This window comes from Atta cephalotes, assembly GCF_000143395.1.
Source record: "Atta cephalotes unplaced genomic scaffold scaffold00014, whole genome shotgun sequence".
Taxonomy (NCBI): domain Eukaryota; kingdom Metazoa; phylum Arthropoda; class Insecta; order Hymenoptera; family Formicidae; genus Atta; species Atta cephalotes.
Genome location: NW_012130078.1, coordinates 1098403 through 1121493, shown reverse-complemented (window position 1 = coordinate 1121493; position 23091 = coordinate 1098403). Strand labels below are relative to the sequence as shown.

Sequence of the window (23091 nt, the reverse complement as noted above, 5' to 3'; positions counted from 1 at the left end):
ACACACACACACACACACACACACACACACACACACACACACACACACACACACACACACACACACACACACACACACACACACACACACACACACACACACACACACACACACACACACATGAAAATGTGCAAAAGAATCGTTTATAATTATTAGAATATAATGAACAATTATGGATCTCGCAAATTTATTTTTCATACAGAAATACATGCATGCAATCGCAACTGAATGTTGACTGCTTCACAGCTACTCTAAAAACAAATGAAAATATGTCTATACGTTCGTTCCACTTAACGCATGTGAGCGCCATTCATCCTTTTTTTATCAACTAAACATCTTCCATCCGATTCTCGGCTAATCGCATTTTAATCTGATATTTCTTAATGTTTTCATCAGCTTGATCAATTGTGCGTGTACACATGTGCATATGTGTTGCATATACATATATGTATATATTTTTTATATATTATATATTATATTTATATCTTTATATTTATGAATATAAAATATATATTATAATACATAAGATGTAAGGTGTCCTATTTTAATTTACCTCCTAAAACTCTTTTATTTTGGATTGTAAAAAATAATGCTCTAGTCAAAAGTTGTACAGCTTGACGAGCCACAAATAATAGTAGTATTAACTTTTTTTTTCATTATTATATAAAGATCAAAGTCTTTAAAAAATGTTTGCACTTTGAAGAAGTAATTATACGTAATATTAAAACTTTTTATATACAAAAGATGATGTCAAAGGAAATTTAATATAGTATATATTTTGAAATGAAGACTTTTTTTGAAAATTTCAAAGTCAACTTTTTAAAACAAAATTGTATGATCTTTTACACAATGCAATCAAGTTATTCTATATATAAATGCAAGAGCGACGAAGTAAAATTTTTCAGTGTATGGAGTTCCCGAGAATAGATTGAGGGAGAGAAGAAGAGGATGGGAGGATAAATATATTTCTTCATACATATCTTTTCTACATATCTTTTCTACATAACAAAAGTAGCCGCTTTAATTTTATTTTTTTTTTAATAAAATTATTAATGATCTTCTCTCACATTAACTTTAACTTATCGACCATTTCTCGATAAATGTATAATGTCGCAATATGATTTACATTTTTGTTTGATTATCAATCGAAGATTTTTAATTGTCTTAAATAAGAAATTGATCTTTCATTCGAACAAGTTAATGTAGAAATTGTTAAAAGAACGCGAATAAATTTTATGTATTTTGGTACAAGATCTCTGATCTCGGTCATAAAAATTGTATTACATCCTTCAAACAATGCAGTAGCATATTTTGTATTTTTGTAATTTTTAAATTATAATTTCTAATTTCTAAATTTCTCCCCGATCAAATGTTATACAGATGTGAAATTCAGTGTATGGAATTCCATACATTGAATCATTTAGTGTATGGAGTACTCCATACCAACCATATTGGAGTCGCCGCCCATGTATAATCGTATTAATAGTATCAAATGATCAAAAAATCAACATTTAATGATATATTTATTATTATATATTTTCACTGTAGCACATTTTGACATAAAATATAAAATATTGTAGAGTTTAATTTAAATGTCTATTAAAATATTATGTTTAAAACGTATTAAATTATCGATAAATAAATGAAAAGCGAGATTATGTATATCATTCGCGAATGTTGTAGAGCATAATTTTTCTAAAAACAAAAAGAGCGTTGACATTTCGAAACGTGTTGTCATATTAAACTAAATTCTTTTTTGCCATCAATTTCTATCTCCATTTCTTGGACTGATTCTGAGAACTCCAAGACATTAAGAGATTTGCATGTCTATAATATCGTAAACTATTCACTATTTGATAATTATATCTAATTAATATTTTTATGCACAGACTAATGAGATAAATAAACAATAATATTGTTTGACAAAAAATGACTTTTCTTCGAATACCAGAATAAGACTAGTCATTTTCCATAAGAATTTTATTGGATGCTGAATAAAACTCATTTTTCAAATAGTTCCATCATTCACGTCACAGTTATACAAAATTTGCAATTGAAATTATGGGTTGTTCAAAAAGTCATTGCGTTTTTTCCAATAGATGGCGTTGTCCACGTTTATTTGTATGCAAGCGGGACATGAATGTTAAATGTTTACACGCGTTTTGTTGTTGATACTCAACCTAAAAACAAAAAAAAACGCAATTCGATCGAGTTTTATGCTTGCAATTGTGAACATGGAGAAGAGCATATTCGCCATATTCTGTTTTATTACGTGGGTTGTTTGATAAGTTTGGTAAATTTCCATGAAATGGCTAATCCATTTGATGACGCGATATCTCGAAAGATCCACTCTTCGAACTCCTTCAGGCCAAATTTCAGCCAGAAAGGACACATAGTTCACGTTTGGTAGTCATTTGAAGTAGGCTACCTCAAAGTCTGCAAAATACTCATTGACGGCGACAATGACTTCCTCATTTAATGAGAATTTCTTTCCACCGAGCCAAGTTTTTAAATTTGGGAATAGAAAGAAGTCACGGGGCCAAATGCGGAGAATAGGGTGGAATCAATTCATAGCCCAATTCGTAGTTTTGTCATTGCAACGGTCGACTTGTGGGACGATGCATTGTTTTGATGGAAGAGCACTTTTTTACGCGCCAATCTCGCTTCAAATCTCATCAAACGCGAAGAAAATGATTCGTTCTTGAAGTGTATGATCACGGGCGACGAAAAATGGATTGTTTACAATAATGTCAGCCGAAAAAGAAGTTGGAGTAGGTAAGATGAAGCACCGGAAAGGCAAGCAAAGACGACGATCCATCAAAAGAAGATAATGCTGTCAATGTGGTGGGATTGGAAGGGACCAGTCTTCTATGAGCTACTTCCAAAGAATAAAACGATTAATTCCGACTACTGTGAGCAGCTGCAGAAATTAAGTGATGCCATCGCATAGAAACGTCCCGAGCTAATCAATCGTAAAGGTGTGTTTCACCACGACAATGCGAGACCACATACAAGTTTGGTCACTCGCAAAAATTGTTGCAACAGTTGGGATATGTTACCACATCCACCATATAGTCCAGACCTTGCACCATCAGACTTCCATCTCTTTCGTTCCTTGCAAAACTCCTTGAATGGTAAAACGTTTTCTTCTGAAGACCTCATCAAACAGCACCTAGAGTTGTTTCTCGCAGAGAAGAATGGGAAATTTTATGAACGTGGTATTATGAAGTTGCCCGGGAGATGGCAGAAGGTCATCGAACAAAACGGCCAATATATCATTGATTAATGTTCATTACGTATATTAAATAAACACATCTGAAAATCAAATGAAAAAAACGCAATGACTTTTTGAATAACCCAATATTATTCTTAAAATATTGTCCAAAATAGAACATAACTTTTTATTTTAATATCATTATTTTATTAAAGATGGAAATCTCCTTTTCTGTAAATATATGCTATATATACAGTCAGTGGTACAAAAGAGCATGATCAGCAGTTCTCTGAAAGAAATCGAATATATTAAAAATTCGAAGGAATATTATTAAGAGGTCAGAAAATGTCGTTATTGTATCATTTTTACAAATACACCGTTTTCACACAAGTTATGGATTATGACTTTCAGTAAAAAGAAAATGTCGCAGAAAACTCTTTTTTCAAACAACTATATCTACAATTGATGGACAGAGAAGAAAAAAGCATTTGTAGGAAATTTTATAAGTTTTAATTTAATATACTTTATATTTTTTACATAAATTCTTTAGAAATATTTATAAAAAAGTAACAACAAATAGGTTTTTTAAGAAAATATTGAAAAAAGGCAATTTTCCTCAAAGCTTTCTCCAAAAATATATTTTGATACACATCTAACATCGTATATAAATAAATGTAAACTTTAGAGAAAAATATGAATATCATTTTTTTCAATTCGATTACATACCCGTATTAATAAACTTATATTTTAACGTAAATTGAGGATAAAAATGTTTCGATTTGACAATAAGTACTTTTTACATAGGAATAGCCAAATCCGAGATATTTATCAAAAATTGTTAAAAAATAAGTTTTATTCGAAAATAAGAGGAAATATTTTTAAAATCGTATCTCGGAAACTATTGGTCATACAAGAATGAATAAAAAATGATTTTGTAAAGAATTCAATAATCTTAAATTTTCATAAGACGGATTTTGTACATAAAAGTAGCCAAATCCAAGATATTTACAAAAAAAGTATGAAAAATTGTTTCTTTTTCAAAATGATCAAAAATACGACATTCTTAAAAATATTTTATCATGAAAGTATTGATCGTATGAAAAAAAAAATGAAATTGTTTATAATTTCAGCGTTAGGTTTCCAACATAATTTTAATGTTTAAAAAATTATTTTTTTACAACATTTAACGTTCTTTTATAAAAAAAGCTAACATTATCTTGAATTATTAAAATTTGTTGTTATGATGAATATATTGTTCATGTCCTATAAAATGCATTTTTTTTTAATCTCCTTATATATCTCCTTATATACTTTATAAAATTATATACTTCGTTGCTGTGCAACAAAGAATTTAAATACAGGATTTTTCTGAGATACAAATTTGTGACTGTCGAGAAACATATACAAACTATATAATCTTTTTTTTTAGAAATGTGTATGCGCACGCGTGTATGTATGGTGTACTGTACGTATATCATGTGCACACACACACACACACACACACACACACACACACACACACACACACACACACACACACACACACACACACACACACACACACACACACATACACACGTATATATTTAGCGGAATCTATAAATTATATTGTGTGTATCGATAGTAACAAACTAGAAATTATAAGTATAATGATATCATTGTTAAAGGTAAAAAATTTAATATCTTAGAAAAACTCTGTACTTGAATCCTTCATAACGACTAAAAAATAAGATAACAAGAATACATTTTGTAAAGAATGAATAATACATTCATGATTTCTGATTATAATTTCGAGATAACATTAATCTTTTTTTACAAGAACATTTTAAATATAACAAAAGAATCATTTTTGCATATTAAATCTCAATTATTTCGAAAACCTAACGTGCTAGTGAAATTTAATTTTTGCTTGCGGCATCGTTTTCAGCATACAAAAATCTATAAAAAACATTTTATCTGATTAAAAGAAATTTTTTTACATACATTTTTTTGTAAATTAATATTATCTTTACAGTTTGTATTAGGTGTACAATTTTGCTTCCGCCGTTTTTTTTCCGAAATTCGAGGCTTTATTGTAAAAAACTGGTTATACATTTATGATTTAAAGTATTGTCCATCGCTGGCCACTACTTTCTCCCATCTTTCGGTACGAATCCCGCGTCGAAAAAACTGGTCTTTTGAGGCTATCCACGAATCGATCCAATTTTTTACTTCTTCATAAGATCGGAAGTGCTGGTCAGCCAGGCCGTGTGCCATTGATCGAAACAATTGATAGGGAGCAACGTCTGGAGAATACGACGGGTGGGGTAGGACATCCTATTTCAACGTTTCCAAGTATGTCTTGACCACTTTCGCAACATGGGGTCGAGCATTATCATGCTGCAAAATCACTTTATCGTGTCTCTCGTTGTATTACGGCCGTTTGTCTTTCAATGCTCGGCTCAAACGCAATTGCGTTCGATACCGATCGCCTGTAATTGTTTCAATCGGTTTTAACAGTTCATAATACACTACGCCGAGCTGGTCCCACCAAATACAGAGCATGACCTTGGACGTCAAAATCACCGTTCTTGAAGCGTTGAAACCACTCACGACACGTTTTTTCACTAATAGCGGCCTCACCATAAGTATTTGAGAGCATTCGATGAGCTTCAGCCGCAGTTTTCTTCATATTGAAGCAAAAAATTAAAACCTCCCGCAAATGACGAGAATTTGACTCGTAAACTGACATTTTCAATCGAGAATAACTTTATGATGCAGACACAAATCGACTAATGTTTCTATGGGGTTATGTTGACAGATGCCCAAGTTTATTGTATGACGTCTATGATCTATTTATTTCGACCACCACTTACCGCTAAAGCCATCTATAGGAAAAACGGCGGAAGTAAAGTTGTACACCTAATAGCAAATCTATTTATCAACTTTGTTTCAAGAACGGTGATTTTGACGTCCAAGGTCATGCTCTGTATTTGGTGGGACTAGCTCGGCGTAGTGTATTATGAACTGTTAAAATCGATTGAAACAATTACAGGCGATCGGTATCGAACGCAATTGCGTTTGAGCCGAGCATTGAAAGACAAACGGCCGCAATACAACGAGAGACACGATAAAGTGATTTTGCAGCATGATAATGCTCGACCCCATGTTGCGAAAGTGGTCAAGACATACTTGAAATGGGAAGTCCTACCCCACCCGCCGTATTCTCCAGACGTTGTTCCCTCTGACTATCACTTGTTTCGATCAATGGCACACGGCCTGGCTGACTTCCGGTCTTATGAAGAAGTAAAAAATTGGATCGATTCGTGGATAGCCTCAAAAGATGACCAGTTTTTTCGACGTGGGATTCGTACGCTACCCGAAAAATGGGAGAAAGTAGTGGCCAGCGATGGATAATACTTTGAAACATAAATGTATAACCAGTGTTTTACAATAAAACCTCGAATTTCAGAAAAAGAACGGCGGAAGCAAAGTTGTACACCAATACATTTCTCTTATGAAGTCACACATAAAATGTAATTAGGTAATTTTTTATATGCATACGTTTATGCGGTTATATAAATTTGTGTAGATATATTCTAAGACTGCAGCACAGACTTTTGCATAATGCATAGGGCATAAGCGAATCAACTGTGCATGATCAGCATCTTTCCTTTCCTTCTATTCTATGTCAAAAAAGAATTTCGATTGGTTGATTCCCTTGTGTGCTATGCACTATGCGTTATGCAAGAATCTATGCTGTGACCTTTATCCACAATGAAATAGTTATACTGTGGCACATGCATAACCAATAGGGACACTCCGTGTCGGCACCTTTGATCTCCGTGTCGCAGTCACGTGAGTATTCGCCATATTAATGTTGAAAAATCCAGGATCGAAAAAGGATATAATGCCTCATGCGATAGTCCATTGCTTTGATCTAAAAAACATAATTAAGGATGTCATGTAAACGTAGTCAATGTAAAAATATTTTTTTTTCACAAAATTACATTCGATTATAGTTAACCTAGCGTAAACTACTTACTTTTTGTAAATTAAAAACTTACCTTACGATATCTTTGGGATAATTTTAAAAATAGTGAAAAATTTGCACTCTTAAATAAAAATGTCAGATTTTCACTTTTTTGAAATGAGAGTTCACACTTTTGGAATAAAATCCACTTTGAAAAAGGAATAAGATTATTTTTCTGTTGGAATGAAAATCTGCCACTTTTATTCACAAAAGTACAAATTTTTCTCTCTTTTCCAATAATATTTCAACTCTTTGGAGTGAGATTTTACTCCAAACGAATAACGAAAAAACGGATAACGAAAAAAAACATTGTGAATTTTTACTATTATTATGCATTATTTATTATATTACTATTAATACTGCACGTAACATAACTTTTTTTTATTCCATTTTTTAGAAATATTTACGGCACAGCTCTTAAATTGTCTTCTTTTGCCACGGATATCTACTCACACGGAAATCTGTGTATGTTTGTTTTGTCATCTTGCATTTCATTGGATCCGACCCAAAACAGAAGCTGCGCAGCCTCCGCGAACACACATTTTTTCGCTGAGTGTCTCTATTGATTATATTGTGTATGTGCCATGGAATAATGGCTTCTGCCACTGGACGTGGAAACGCTTGGAAAATATAATGCGGTAGCCAATAAGCTTACAGCTCCTAATGTGTTCATTGGTTACCGCGTCTCATTTTGCCGTGCGGCAAGTATTTCCGCGTTTAGTGTACAGAAGTCATTATTCCATGGCATATGCTTTCATTGTAGTATTTATCGTTGTGACAGATTTCCTAACCTCGATATTCATTCAATTTTAGCGCTTTTTGTGTTATATGGCCCATAGGTTAGAGTTGAAGGCAACTTTTTTCCTCTCACCCGAGGAATACTCCTTAAAAAAAAAAGCTTTATCGCTTAATATTTCGCTTCGCAGAGCAGTTCTGCACTTTTTTTTGCACAAACTTTTTCATTTTGTGCAAAAACTCGTCGAATGAGCCTAATTTAATCGAAATCGGAGATGAGGCAGTTCTGGATAATTACGAAGTGTAATAGTTCTTTTGGATAATTACCATAAATAATTACGCAATTACATGAATTACGTAACTGTTTTGAGCCAATTTATATTTTAAACTGTATCTAATCTTATAAAAAAATTATGTAAGTACATCTTTTAAAAATAAGTATTCTATTGTTTGTATTAGACTTGTTAGCATATATAATATTAATTGAATTTTTCTGCTATTTTAAGGAAAATAATATATTTTATAAAGATAGTAAATTTGTATTCCTTGTTTTTATTTTTTGAAAAAATAATGTTAAAAACTCTATGTCATTATATTAATATATATTAATTTCTGTTTATAGCAAAAATGAATGTCGCTGTAATTTTTAAATCAGTATACCAAACAATTAATTCCATAGCTCCAAAAATTTTGATGATCCCGACTGTGGAAAATGTATTATTTCGTAGAATCCACTACATGTGCAACAGAGAGAAATTATATTTATCAAGCAATTTATCGAGTCACAAAAATACATGTTTTCTTTTACAACCCATATTGCCCATATATAATTCAATATGTGGTTTAAAGGCAAAAGGTCAGTTACAGTTACGTTGCAAGGATTGTTACTTTCTATGTAAGAATGACACATGGTATGTGATGTGCAAAACCCATCCTAGACATAAGCAAGTCAAAATTAAAAAAAAAGAATATAAAACATGGATATTAACATGGGCTTCTCAGAGTAAAGTACGAGGCTGGTAAATGGATATATGTAGATCTTAAATCTGGAAATAAAATATTGTTATGTACAGCAAGTAATGTATGAGTTTATTTAGAATATGTTTTCTGAGAAAGTTTTCCAAAATCTGTTAATAAATTTGTTCTTTATTGCTGAACTATTATATACTTATTTTGTGGAAAAGAGAAAATTTTAGAATGATTTAATAAAAAATATATAAAAATATATATAAAAATATAATAATGAATAGGCTTAATATATTCACCTAAATGATATGTTCGTCTTTTTTCTTTAATCTTTTGGCAAATGTTTACCTTAACTGTCATTTTCAATTTCCATAAAAATATATTCAATTGCATTTAAGACTGATATTAGATTAGGCATTGAAGATTAAGATTGAAATTATTATTTTAAAACTTATATAAAAAAATATACACTGTATAATAAAGAAAACATGTTAATATAAAATATACATAAAAGCAATTAATTTATTAATTAAAAAAGAATTTGTATAAGTAATATTTATTGAATATATTTACGTAGTTCTTTTTATGTTTTTTTTAATTATTAAATGAAGGAGAATTCTCATGATATATTTTTATGGCACAATTTTTTTTTAACTCAGTTGAATTAAAACGAAAAATTTCTTATTCATATTTCTGAATAAAATAACAATTCATAATGCTTTTTTAAATAAAACAATGGATTTCTACTTACAATTTTAAATTGAATAGTATATGGCCCATTTTTAAAAGAAAAATTTTTTTTATTTAACTGGATTAGAAAACTGCATTTCCTATTCAGAATTTTAAATTTAACAGTATTCATCATGCACAGAAATGGTTGATATTTTTAGATTCAACTGGATTGAAAAACTGCATTTTCTATTCAAAATTTTGAATTGAACAGTATTCACAATGTAGGTGTTGTGCACAGAAGAAGCTAATATTATTTTTAGATTGAAAGGCATAGAGATATGCTCCATGTAATTCTTATTTTTATAAATGAATAAAAATGCATTCAGGATTGAAAAGCATTCATTTTAACGTTTGTGAATCAATGTTTCTGAAAATCTGAATCCATTTCAATCCATTCTCGTTTGCTAGATAAGTATAAGATATTTATTTTATTTTATGTTATATTGGAACTTAATTTTTTATTACTGTAAATCATCTTTCTTTTCTAATCTTTAACTTTATACAAGTGTTCTTAACTTTTTTTACCGCCCAGCAGAAAAAGTTTTACAAAATTATGTAATTTCATATCAGTTGTGTAAAATCATATATACAAGGTGTCCCCAATATGCCTCTCATGAGCTGATACAGAACTAAACTGAAATCTAAAAGTTTAACTAGATCGAAAAGTCTTTTATCATTTACAAGCGACCGCAACTGATGAGCGCATAGTACTTAGTGATAGTCCGCGCCGATACGTGCTTATTTAGTGATATTTAAAAATTTTTTTTGTTTTGATATTTAAAAATTAATATCCTAAAATATTGCAAAAATTATAAAATGATAAAAGACTTTTCAACTCAGTCCGCTCTACCTACTCGCAAGAAATGATCTCGTAGGTCGGGATCCTATATATGAAATATGCTCATATTTGGACATATTTTATATATAATTATATTTAATTTGACATAATTTTACACAATATATTAATTAATATAAAATTATAATTATGAAATTTTTTTTTCTCAGACGCCTAGACTTTTAATTCCTAGTATTTAGTGATTGGCGAAGAACCTCGTAGGTTAGTATTCATAATTGGATCTTATATTTAAGATCCGTTTTAAGTAATGTCTTAAGATGTTAGTGCAGTTCTCTGATTGGTTCATGACATCTCAAGATTTAAGATGATCTTAAACATGGTGAAAATATACAGTGAAGCATTCTGGTGGATGCGCAGTCATTCCAAAAAAAAATGGGGAACAATGACCCAATTAGCTTTTACCCAAGATGCAAAATTCAGTATGGCTGACATTGAGAATCGTCATACGTGTCGTATCTTAGAAGTGTCAATAAACTGTCAATATGCCAAATTGTTTCGTAAAAAATTGTAAAAGTCGCACAAATTATGTGTTTAATAAGAATGTGAAACTTCTTATTCCCTAAAGATCAAGAGTTGCGATTGAAATGGTTGGAGAGAACAATTTTAAGATTACATATGGTAATAATTACTATTTCCATTGATTTCAAAAATTACATTAAAATTAAATTGTTTCTAACGTAAAAAATAAAATCATATACATTTATTTAATTTTGCTTTGTTTTGTTTATAATTTTCGTAAAAATACGAGTGATAACGTTTGAAAGAGAATTCCTTTATAGAAAAATATTACTAGTGTCACTGCTAGTAGTAATTCGTATTAGTGTCACTATTCATATCAGCAGTAACATTACTGTACATATATCAGTGGCACAATAGTACTAGCAATAACACTAATAATAGTAATAGTAGTATCGATTTTCTATGATAGTTAAAAATATTACTTTCAGAACGGATATGTGAGCTATGCTTTTCTTCCAATTGGAATATCGAACGACTAAACCTCATTCCGCACACATTTTATCGAAAATTGTACATTGCGAAAAGGATTGGTAACCAACAAATCTGCTCGACTTGCCAAATAAAAAGCAAAAAAAGCTGTTGAATTCATTTGAGACAACTTGTGATGATAATGCAGAACCTTCACAGAAATATGTTTGGTAAAAATAAAAATAAATTATGACTTTGATACAGGAATAATATTAGACAACAGAAGCACAGTTGTAAAATTTATTCTTGTAGTTACAAAATAAATGCATTGGTTAACCAACGCACTATAATGCACAAGTAATGCTTTGTTTTGTGCATTTAATTTAGTGCGAAGAACAATAACGAATCATTTTAATATATATTATCTATATTAAATATAATTGAATTTAAAATAATTCTTTTGCGCAATAAAGCTGTTAGACTTACATAACTCAATGATAATCAGTAACTAATCATTGAATTATATTTTCTTATTATTTATTATTACATAGCTATATGTTTGAAATAATTTAAATTCAATTACATTTAATACGTATAATAACATGAGGTCATTGCTTTTTGTTCAGTTATATAGATGTAATAAGTTTAGAAGGTCCAAAAAAACTTTTTTATTAAAATATACAACATTGCATTGTTTACGATATTTATAGCACTGGAATACCAACGTACGTAGAATTGATTGATTGTACCATAATCCCGAAGGAGACATTATCTCACAAGGTTTCGACGAATCCAATAGCAGTTCTGTGCTTTGTATGGCAAATGCAAATGTACAAGAAAAAATATCGCTGGACAGCATCAATTTTGATGAAGAGTATGCGCTCTCTCTGAAATATTAATTCTCCTCTGTAATATTAATATAAATCTTCTCTCTTATGGATGATTGATTTTATTTTTTATATTTCAGAAATGAACAAAGACAGATGTAATCAAGAAGATGCTGAAGTATTAATGACAGTTGAGTTAACACAAAAATATGTTATCCAATGAAAATAATAATAATTGAATTTATTTTTCTGATTTTCACAGATTTTATTGTATAAGGATTGAATTGTGTCTAGTTTTATCTCTTGATTTGATTAATTTTTTTTACATTTCCAATCCATTAATATCAATACAGAAAATTGTACAAATTGTTTTTAATTGTATATTTCTTTTATTTTAGAGAAAGTAACATGCAATTTTTCTTTTGTAATTTTTTAAATATAATGTACAAAAAATTTGTGATTTGTCAGAAACGCCATGCTCTTTATTTTTATTTTCTTTATAATAATTTGTCAAAAGTGCGACTTCATTTTTTGTATTTTTCAGATCTTCACCGCAAAAAAAATAAAAATGCTAGAGGAAATTGAACAACTGTTAATCGATTTGGTGAAAAAAAAAAAAACGAAAACGAACAGCTTATTTGCAAAAATCTTCAACTACAAGCCGAATTAAAAAAAAAATGCGGGATCATTGAGAGCATGCAGAGAGACGTGGAAAAAATGGGAGAAAATTTTGCGGCCATGATCAATACCATTCAGTTAGAAGATGGCAAGTTTGAAATGGAAGCAAATATTTTTGAAAATGAGCAAGACGAATTGGCGATAGAAATTGTATTATTTCTTGATGACACAAATGTTGGACAATACTCTACAAATGTTGAGAATGATCGTGTGCCAATAGAATGAAGAAAAATGGGAATGTGATACTGCTGGTATTTTGATCTCTTAGATATTCATAATCCTTACTTTAAGACTGCTTTAACACTAGAAGGTAGCCAAGATTTCTTGCGAAATTAAAACTGCTATAACTTTTTTTCAACCTAGCTTCCATTTGATATTCCTTTTGACTTTCCATTATGTATCTTAATTTTGGTAAAAAAATTTTCAATTATATATAAGATGGTTTAATTTTCATTTAATTATCTATTTAGAAGGATGATTTGGGAGCCAATATTTAATAATATTTTAATAAATTACACTAATTTAATATCTGATATTACATATTTGTATATATGCTTGTGCATAGTATACATATATAATTCACATTGAATTATATAAACATTAAAGATCTAGCTTTGACCGGTATAGGCATCTAATATATCGATTGTGTTTTCATGTACGGTCTTAAATATGATTCTGATTTTTATATTTGTATATGTTTACTATTTTATTTATAAGTTTTATGATTTTAAATTCGTTTTATATTTGATGAATTTTTCACAAAAAATATTTAATATAGTAATGTGACAATAACAATTTTCTTGTTCAATATACATATTAGCGTTATATAATTACAATGTTAAATATAATTATCAATTTTGTTTAATTTTATTTATTATTAACGAAAACGTATTCGGAGCTCCTATTATTCTTCTAAGCAGGTTGTTAAATCCAGTCTTCCTGTGTTAAAATGCTAATATTACTCTGTAATTGGTTCATGACAATTTAAGACGATATAATAATAATAATTATCATTATAATTAAATAATATTTAATAATACTCATTACCACAATTACTTTATGGTTTATAATATAATATTTATACTATATTTGTAGCTACACAAGTAACTAACAAATATTTTGCTACTGATGACGAATAGCGATTACAGGAATTCGAAGCCAATATTGCTGAGCAAGACATCGAGTAACAAGCGTTAATTTATATAACAGGATACGTTGCATACTGATTCTTACATAAATATCTGCACTTAGGTTGTAAAACATCCTAGTGACAGTTGGTTGTCATTCATCTCGCGTGGAAATATTTATCCTTCCCCTGAATTTTTATCAGCTGCACAAGTGATGAATGTAGAATTCCAAAAATATCATGGATAATTTTTTCATCTAGAGGATAAAATTTTTGATAAATTGACTTCAATTGTATGCGCTAAAATAAAAAACAAATTTCCTATAGAAGTTGTTACGTGTCTAATGCGAACACAAACCTACAGAATTAGAAAACTAGAAAACTAGAAATCGAGAAATAATAAGCAATAATAGCAAAAAAAAAATGAAAAAAATGAAGTATATATGTATTATAATTACTTGTATTATTTTGTTATAATATGTATTTTATATATGTTATTAATATTTTATATTCATATTTTGTATCCATTTTATATTTTATATTTAATATATTTAATATATTTAATTTTTTATGCATCGTATTTTAATATCCAATTGACACATTTGTACACTTAAAATACGCGTGTCTCCGTTGGGAAATAACTGATTGGTCGAAACTTTAAGCCACATGTTCAATGCCGCCATTATGCGCAATGGTTCACCTTGTATATTTCCACCATACATAATGGTCTTAAATATAAGAGCCGACTGAATACCGTCCAGAAAGAGTGACAAACTGATGATGTGACGCCGGTCTTGTTTGATTGGTTCCGAGCACTTAAGGCTCCTAACTAGTCGGTCATGTTGGAATCGTGACATCAGAAGCGAGGAATGATACGTTAATATATGTTGCATGTCATTTTTAAATAAAGACAATTTGGAAATGATGAGATCACTTTAAAACACTTATAAAAATCGATGAAAATTGTCCTTTCCTTGGTAGTAAATGATGGTCAGTAAATGATCGTAAAAGGCATGTAAAGTGAACCTATATTCGGACAAAACATACGGCAGCTGTTCCGACAGCTGTTGAAACGAATAAAATATACGCTTTTACATATAAAATTCCAAGACTTTAGTTTTCATCGATAATTATTACTTTGATAAGTACGAGACAAGTCACATTTTCACAATTAAGCAAATAATAACAAAATGGCACGCAACAAAAATTTCGTCAAAATGTCATTTTTCGCCTATAAGTTCGACCATTTATCGTGGTGCGGCGTTATATACATGCCTGAGTCTGTGTCCGTGAGCTCGTCTGCGATGCGTCGAAAGTGAATGAGATAGCGAGCTCCTTCTCATATTAGTTTCAAGCGACCGAAAATGTTTTCTCGGCAATCTCGGCCGCTCAGCGAATCTAGGCATCAATAGGGGCAAGGAGCATCCTAAATAACACATAAGTTTAATAAATTGTAGTGTATCCCTTCTCTTAATCCGGAATAATATAAATCATGTTAAAACAGTTTACGAGATGTTTAATTGTTTACGCTTTTTCATGCGCGTTATAGTGTATCTCCCCTTCATAAACTCGAGTAGCAAGAATATTTAAATAGAAGTAGAATTTTATCGGAAAAAATTTATAAACTAGCATTTCTTTTCACGAAAGTCTCGAAAGACCATCAGAAAAGAAATGCACATGTTCGAGACTCGAGATTTGTGAAGAAAATATGCAAAAAAAAAATCGAATAGTTGCAAAAAGCACATTTTTCATTTATAAAACAAAAGGTATTGATTATATGAAAAAAAATCAGTATAAAAAAAAGTATGTATTCGAAATAACTACAAAATGAGATATGGAACATTAACTTAGTAGAAAAAAATAACAAACACCGAAAAAGGCTTTTTTTCACTCTCTATTCATTGATATTTAAACGCAAAGCTTTGAAATTCTCGTAAAGTGTAATAAGCCCTCGTAATAACAAATCTAGCCCTGAATAAGCTTGAAATATTCATTAGTGTTCATTTTTGCAAAAAACCATTTGTTCACTAAAAACCTGTCTGCGGAAAACTTAATTTCTTCATCTTTGAGCAGTCGCACAGCAATTTACAAGAGTGAAGATTTTTTTTCTTCAAAAGTTGCACTATCACGTACACTTAATAATTGCAAAACGATTTTTTGCAATTAAATATATTATAAAAAACGCCTTTAAAAAGTGGATATCTTTTTCTGTATAAAAAAATGAAAATAATTTCGTTAATATCATATTAAATAGCCGTGTAAAGTATTCGAAATCTGATATTTTTCTATGAATTTAAAAAAAAAGATTACTCTCCGATTATTAGGAGCCGAAATAATAATTTTTATTCATAAAATCACTGTGACTTTAGTTTTTAAGATTAATAATTTCATTTATCCAATTTGTCAAGAAAGAATTGAATTTGTTGTTAAAAATTCTCGAATTTTTTGCTGCCGAAAAAGTTTGTTTAAAACCGTTGGAAAGTTGAAGAACGCGAGCGAGGCAGTGCGCCGTGTGGAGTGAAAGAAGCAGAGTTGATAAAAAAATGTTTTTTAAAAAAAACAAGATATTCAGTTTTTTTTGTTTAAAACATGTTTTTAATGTTTTATACATATTTTAAACAGGTTTTTAACAGCTTTAGAAAAAAAAAATCATGTTTAAAACAAAAAAAACATCTTTTGAACATATTATATTTATTTTAATGTAATGCATTTTTACTTTCAAGTATTTTGAAACGGTTCTGATATACATTTTACACCTATTTCCTCATTTATTTTAATTTTTGTATTATCACATAAATATATGTATATTGGAATGTGTTTTTTTGCTATTTAATATTTTATTTGACTGTATAAAATATTTTAAGTTGCAAATTTAAACAATAGCATAGCATTCTAATGTCCTTTATGTGTATTGATTACTCACAGTTTCTTTATTGAGATTTTTATTTCAAAATAATTATTTCTTGAACTAATTGTAGTTTTAGCATTAATCTATAATTTACGTTACTATAGATTTTTATAGGCTGCCGAGTTGCTTATATACAGAATGTTTGGAAAATAATGATAAATCTTTCACATAGGGGCAAAATGGACTAAACTGAGAAGAAAACTCTATCATTTTGTAATTTTCGTAATAATTAATAAGGTATTAGTTGCTAAAAGTTGACGAAAATTGATCTTCAATAATTTTTATTCAAATTTTTATTCTACCCCTATGTGAAAGATTTTTTTATCATTATTTTCCAAATATTCTGTATACATAAATATTACAATATATTATGTTATATGTATACATGTGTATGTAAATACACTTGTATACATGCATATATTCTGCAATACCCTATACTTTTTTTATTAATTTTATAACCAAAACTATTGTTTTCTAAACAAAACTAACTTTTTAGTTAGAGTAAGTAAGATTATTTTTATAGAATCACATTATCATCCATGTTTCTCTTCGATTCGCCATTATGCAATGTTATCATTTTTAATAATAGTGTCCTAAATAATAAATATTTCGTAATTTTGATTTCAGAATTGATTCAACAACATTTTAATGAATGTAATTGTCAAGTTTTAAACTTAAATATTCATTATTGATTAAGTAAACCAGTTATCGTGTAAAATGTAACTGGAGTATCATCTCCTCTAATATCCTAAATCCAGTCAGAAATAATTTCTTGAAAAGACATCATTTCGATGTCGAAAATAAAAGTCAAAAGTTTTCGAAATTTTTATGATTTCAATAGATTTTTGGCTCCAATTTCGATTTTCGAGTTGGAAATAAAATCTTGAATTGATCTAGTCAGCATAAAAATATACTACTAGTCAATAATGCAATAAGTAAATTCGACAAGTAGTCACTAATAGTGGTGGAGAAAATTTCATTAAAATTTTATTGAAATTTTATTGTGAAAATAAATATTATTGATTAGCATCATATTTCCGAGGATACACGACAAAATTATAATAAAAAAAATTTATTTTATGAATTCGAGAACTAATTTTATGATGCGTGGTCACCCATCCGAATCCGAATCTTCACTTATCATACTTTATTTCTACGGGAACTGCTCCTTCGAAGAACCATGAGTATTTATAATACTAATGTATAATTGTAACATATCTGTTCAAAGCTGTGAAAAAGACGGAGCATAAAAAACATAATTAATGTTAAATGTAATAATGTACAAATGATGACACCTATGATGACACCTAATAACTTATTTTTAATAATACTGTAAAATATTATTTTTATTAACTAAAATAATACTAATTGCTCTAATGATATATCAAATGTATTTTTTACTCTAATAAATTTTTTATATCAAATATTATAATTACTGGAAGTAGTTCTATGTTACGTTATCATATACCTACTATAGTAGTACACACTGGCTCAGCAATTTCAGCATTGATACTATTGCGTATCAGTAGTAATACTACTGCAGTAGCAGTGACACTAGTAGTATTTTTATACTTCCAAATGATATTGAAAACTTGTATGATAGACCAACATTTAAATTTCATCAATTCAATTTAAAAATCGAAATTGTTTCGATATCGATTCACGCTAGAATCTAGCTAGACTTTTAGAGTCGATGATATTTTTCCTTGATTTTGTGCTCTTTTATGATAAGAGATAGCTAATAAGTCGTCAGCATTTATGGTAAGAGACATTATTCCCTTCCTCAATACAAAAAGAGTGAGTAATAAGATTATATTAAATAAACTACAAAATACAAATAAAAGTAATATTATTTAGCAGAAGTAGAACAATAAAATAAGATACAAAGAATTACTAGAAGAAAAGATAGACTTTATCGAATTGTAAAAAATGTTCCGATTTGTATAAAAAAATTCCACAATTTTCTAAAAAGTTATAAAATTATTTAAATTTCGAAAAATTTTGAGAAAGCTTTTGATGATTAGTTAGATGAAAGTTTTTTATGATTAGAGCGATATTGCAATTGTCGAAATGAAATCGAAAAAAATATCGATTCGACCTTTGAACGAAAATATTCAAAATATTATATAAAATTACGTATCACAAATTTATATCAAAAATATTAAAAATTAAAAATAAATGTTTATGAACCAAATAACAACAAAGTAAATATGTAAATATAAGAAACAAATATAATTATCATGATCTAACGCAAATAATAAATATATTAATGTCGTTTCGAGCCCGATCGGGTCATCTTCAGTGTTACATATAAACATAATTAAAATAGAAAAGATAAACAAATTTAATACTTAAATAAACGGATCAACTAATAAAATAATACAGTATAACAGGACATCGGTAGAAATGCATTCTGTCTTCGTGAATCCGATATTACATGATCCTCAATGATATAGCATAAATGATAGATGTCAAAATGATAAAATTCTTCATTGATGTCAGAAATTATTCGCGCAAAATTATTCACAAGCATCGTAAATACAACAATTCTCATTAAAATCTATAAAAATAATGGAAATAAAAATTACACCAATACAGTATTTAACGCAAAGAAAAATTCCAGAGCATTAAGTATAAAGATACAAAATATACAATAAAGAAAGTCCATCTATAGATTACTATAAGTACAAATTAAAATTTGTAATCAAAGTTACCTTAAATTTACAATGTTGCGATGATAAAAAGAATTTCAAAAAAATATTAATACAAAATTTCTTTTGCCAAAGCTAATACGTTGACAAAAGATTATTATAATATTAATTATAATATTGTATTAATTATAATATTTGGTATAAAAAAATTTATTAGAGTAAAAAATACATATATATCATTAGAGCAATTAATATTATTTTAGTTAATACAAATAATATTTTATAATATTATTAAAAACAAGTTATTATCATACGTGTCATCATTTACATTACTATATTTAACATTAATTAGGTTTTTTTTATGTGTTCCGTCTCTTTCACAACAGACTTTTTATATTTACGAAAAAGATTTTATATTTACGTAAAAAAGAAGTTTGTTATTAATCGTGGCGAATATGAAATATAACCATTCTCCAAAAACAGCATCTACAAGATTATAGGTGGTTCGTGATGACCGTTGGAGAGCCCGTATTTTTATTTATGTCAAATTTATGTTCCTGCAATCTAATCTTTAACTTTCTCTTTGTTTGATCCACATAACCTCGCAATCCTCACAAAATATTTTGGAAACCACCCCTTGATTTAATCAATTGATAAAATCAATTGATTTTTACTCCTTTTTACATACTTATTTAACGTGGAATTGTATAAGCTAACTTAAAATTCATTTTTAAGGCAATAGATCTAAAACTTTCAGAGACTGCTTTAATATAAGGTATGGTAAAAAATTTGTCAGATATCTTTTTTTTTGGGAAAATACGAAACATGAGACTTTTTATATTTACGAATGTAAAAAAGAAATCTGTTATTAATCGTGGCGAAATATGAAATGTAGAGGATAACCATTCTCCAAGCATCTACCAGATTATGTTCATGAAATTTTGGATAAGACAATAATAAAATTCTATTGCATAATAACATTCCTTTTGTGACATAAAGAGTGATGGGAATAAAAATTTAGAAATCTCCTCGAACAAGTAGGTTTCTGAGATGTATTGAATACATTTCTACTCCTCAATAATTATAGTCGTGTCTAAAAAATTCAAAGTGCCATGAGTACCAATTTCAATGGTGAACTGCAACCTAGTATGCAATGAATTAAAAATATTTTTAATATCATTTATAGTATCAAATGAAGCCGCTAAAAAATATCGTCAACATAGTGATAATAAAACAAAGATTGCAACATTCTAATAGCTGACATTTTTAAGTTCTGTTAAACGATTTCAGTAAAATTAGAGATATAGGCGAATCTATAGGGGTACCCAAAATCTGTTTGTAAAATGATTAAAGATAAAAAATGTAGAATCCAGAATAAAGTTTACAGTAATAAGGAATTCATTCAATGGTATAGTAGTATTTTTAGTTATGTAGTCCCATCTTCTCTCAATACTTTTCGATATCGAATCTATGGAAATGTTAGTAAACAATGAGATCACATCCAAGGAGGCTAAAACATGATCAGGTTCAAAATGCAACCCATTTAATTTGTTGAAAAATAGAAATTGTTTTTCTTCTGACTATGTTCGGTACCCCTATCGTTTACGGCGTCTAGTCATATCGTCTAATCACATTGATAAAGAATTGATCAATCCACGAGATGTCGATTGTTAAGCGACGCATGCGTCGCGCGTAATCGATCTAAAACACTCAGATCATTATAACCGCTCTATCTCGTCGACAGCGCGTGTCTCGCCTCGTGGACAAGTATTACAGCGCTATCGTTGAGATCCTTTCCGCTACTGTAAAATACGTTTGCCCACATTTGAGGTCTGTTCAAATAAATTTGGAAAGCAGAGAAAATCTCATTTTTCTCGACCAAGTGCCATCGAAGCAATCATATCGCGGGAAACGCTTGGACGGTGATCACATGGCTGTGCCATCACAAATCCATCGTGCACGCAGCAAGATCGCCAACAGACTAGATACCTCCGGAATGCTACCGTGGATGATATTGTGCAAAAAAAAAGAGAGAAAAAATATAGTGGACTATTAATAGCAGAAACAATAACTCTAAGTGGATTTTCCGGTTTATGAATCTTAGGTAAGCCCACTCCTCACTGGAAAATCCGAATCACATATAATTAACTCAATGGATTTCATACAAAAGATCCAAAAAATCCGACTACATCCTACAGATCTGCTTATAAGTTTCGACGTAGAATTCCTTTTCACACAAGTCCCAATAAAAAACATAATAAAGGCCTCACATGAAGTTTCCTCCGACCTCATCCCGCTAATAGAGCATTGCTTAACGACCTTACTTCTCCTATAACAATCAATTTTATGAACAAACTTCAGGAATAGCAATGGGCTCTCCTATTTCTCTTGTAATCACCAACATCTTCATGGGGCATTTTGAAAAAGAGGCCCTCAGAAAAACATTCAAAAAATCAGAAATTTGGTTCCGTTATATAGACGACACATTCGTGATATGGAGACATGGCAGAGCCGAACTCCATAAATCCTTTATCTTCCTCAACATCTAAATATCTACTTTATTTTCTTTAGACATAGAGGAAAACAAAAAATTTCCCTTCCTAGATGTTGTTTCTAAAAAAGGTGACGGTATCTTAGGCCATCAAGTGTATAGAAAATCAATACACATAGATGTCTACATGCCAAGTCGCACCACTATCCAGCACAAAAACAGTTTGCAATCAATTCACTTTTACATAGAGCTTTCCACCATCTCTGACAAAGAATATGTACAGACAGAACTCAATCATTTAAGATTAGCCTTACAGAAAAACGGACACGACAAAAAGACAATCAAAACAATAAACATGCAAACAAGACAACGGTTTCTGACACACAATCAGATGAAAGGATTCTATTCATTCTCCCATATGTCAAAGGAACAATAGATCAGATTGGCAAGATATTAAACAAACACAATATCCGAACTATCTTTAAATCACCTAAAAAGATAGCACAAATCTTAAGAAATCCTAAAGATCAAAGACTTTTACTCCGCAGGGGTATACAAAATATCTTGTTCCTGCGGGCAAGTATATATTGAAAAAATTGGGGTCAACTTACGAATAAAAGAACACTAACATGATATCAGGCTAAAACACATGCAATCAGCACTATCAGAATATTAGGTGTACAACTTTGCTTCCGCCGTTTTTTTTCCGAAATTCGAGGCTTTATTGTAAAAAACTGGTTATACATTTATGATTCAAAGTATTGTCCATCGCTGACCACTACTTTCTCCCATCTTTCGGGTAGCGTACGAATCCCGCGTCGAAAAAACTGGTCATCTTTTGAGGCTATCCACGAATCGATTCAATTTTTTACTTCTTCATAAGACCGGAAGTGCTGGTCAGCCAGGCCGTGTGCCATTGATCGAAACAAGTGATGAGGGAGCAATGTCTGGAGAATACGGCGGATGAG

The 23091-nt window shown here is 29.7% G+C and overlaps 1 pseudogene; it reads left to right on the top strand.

The window, feature by feature from the left end:
* Positions 1-11638: 11638 nt before the first annotated feature.
* LOC105617848 lies at positions 11639-13045 on the top strand (annotated as a pseudogene).
* Positions 13046-23091: the final 10046 nt, after the last annotated feature.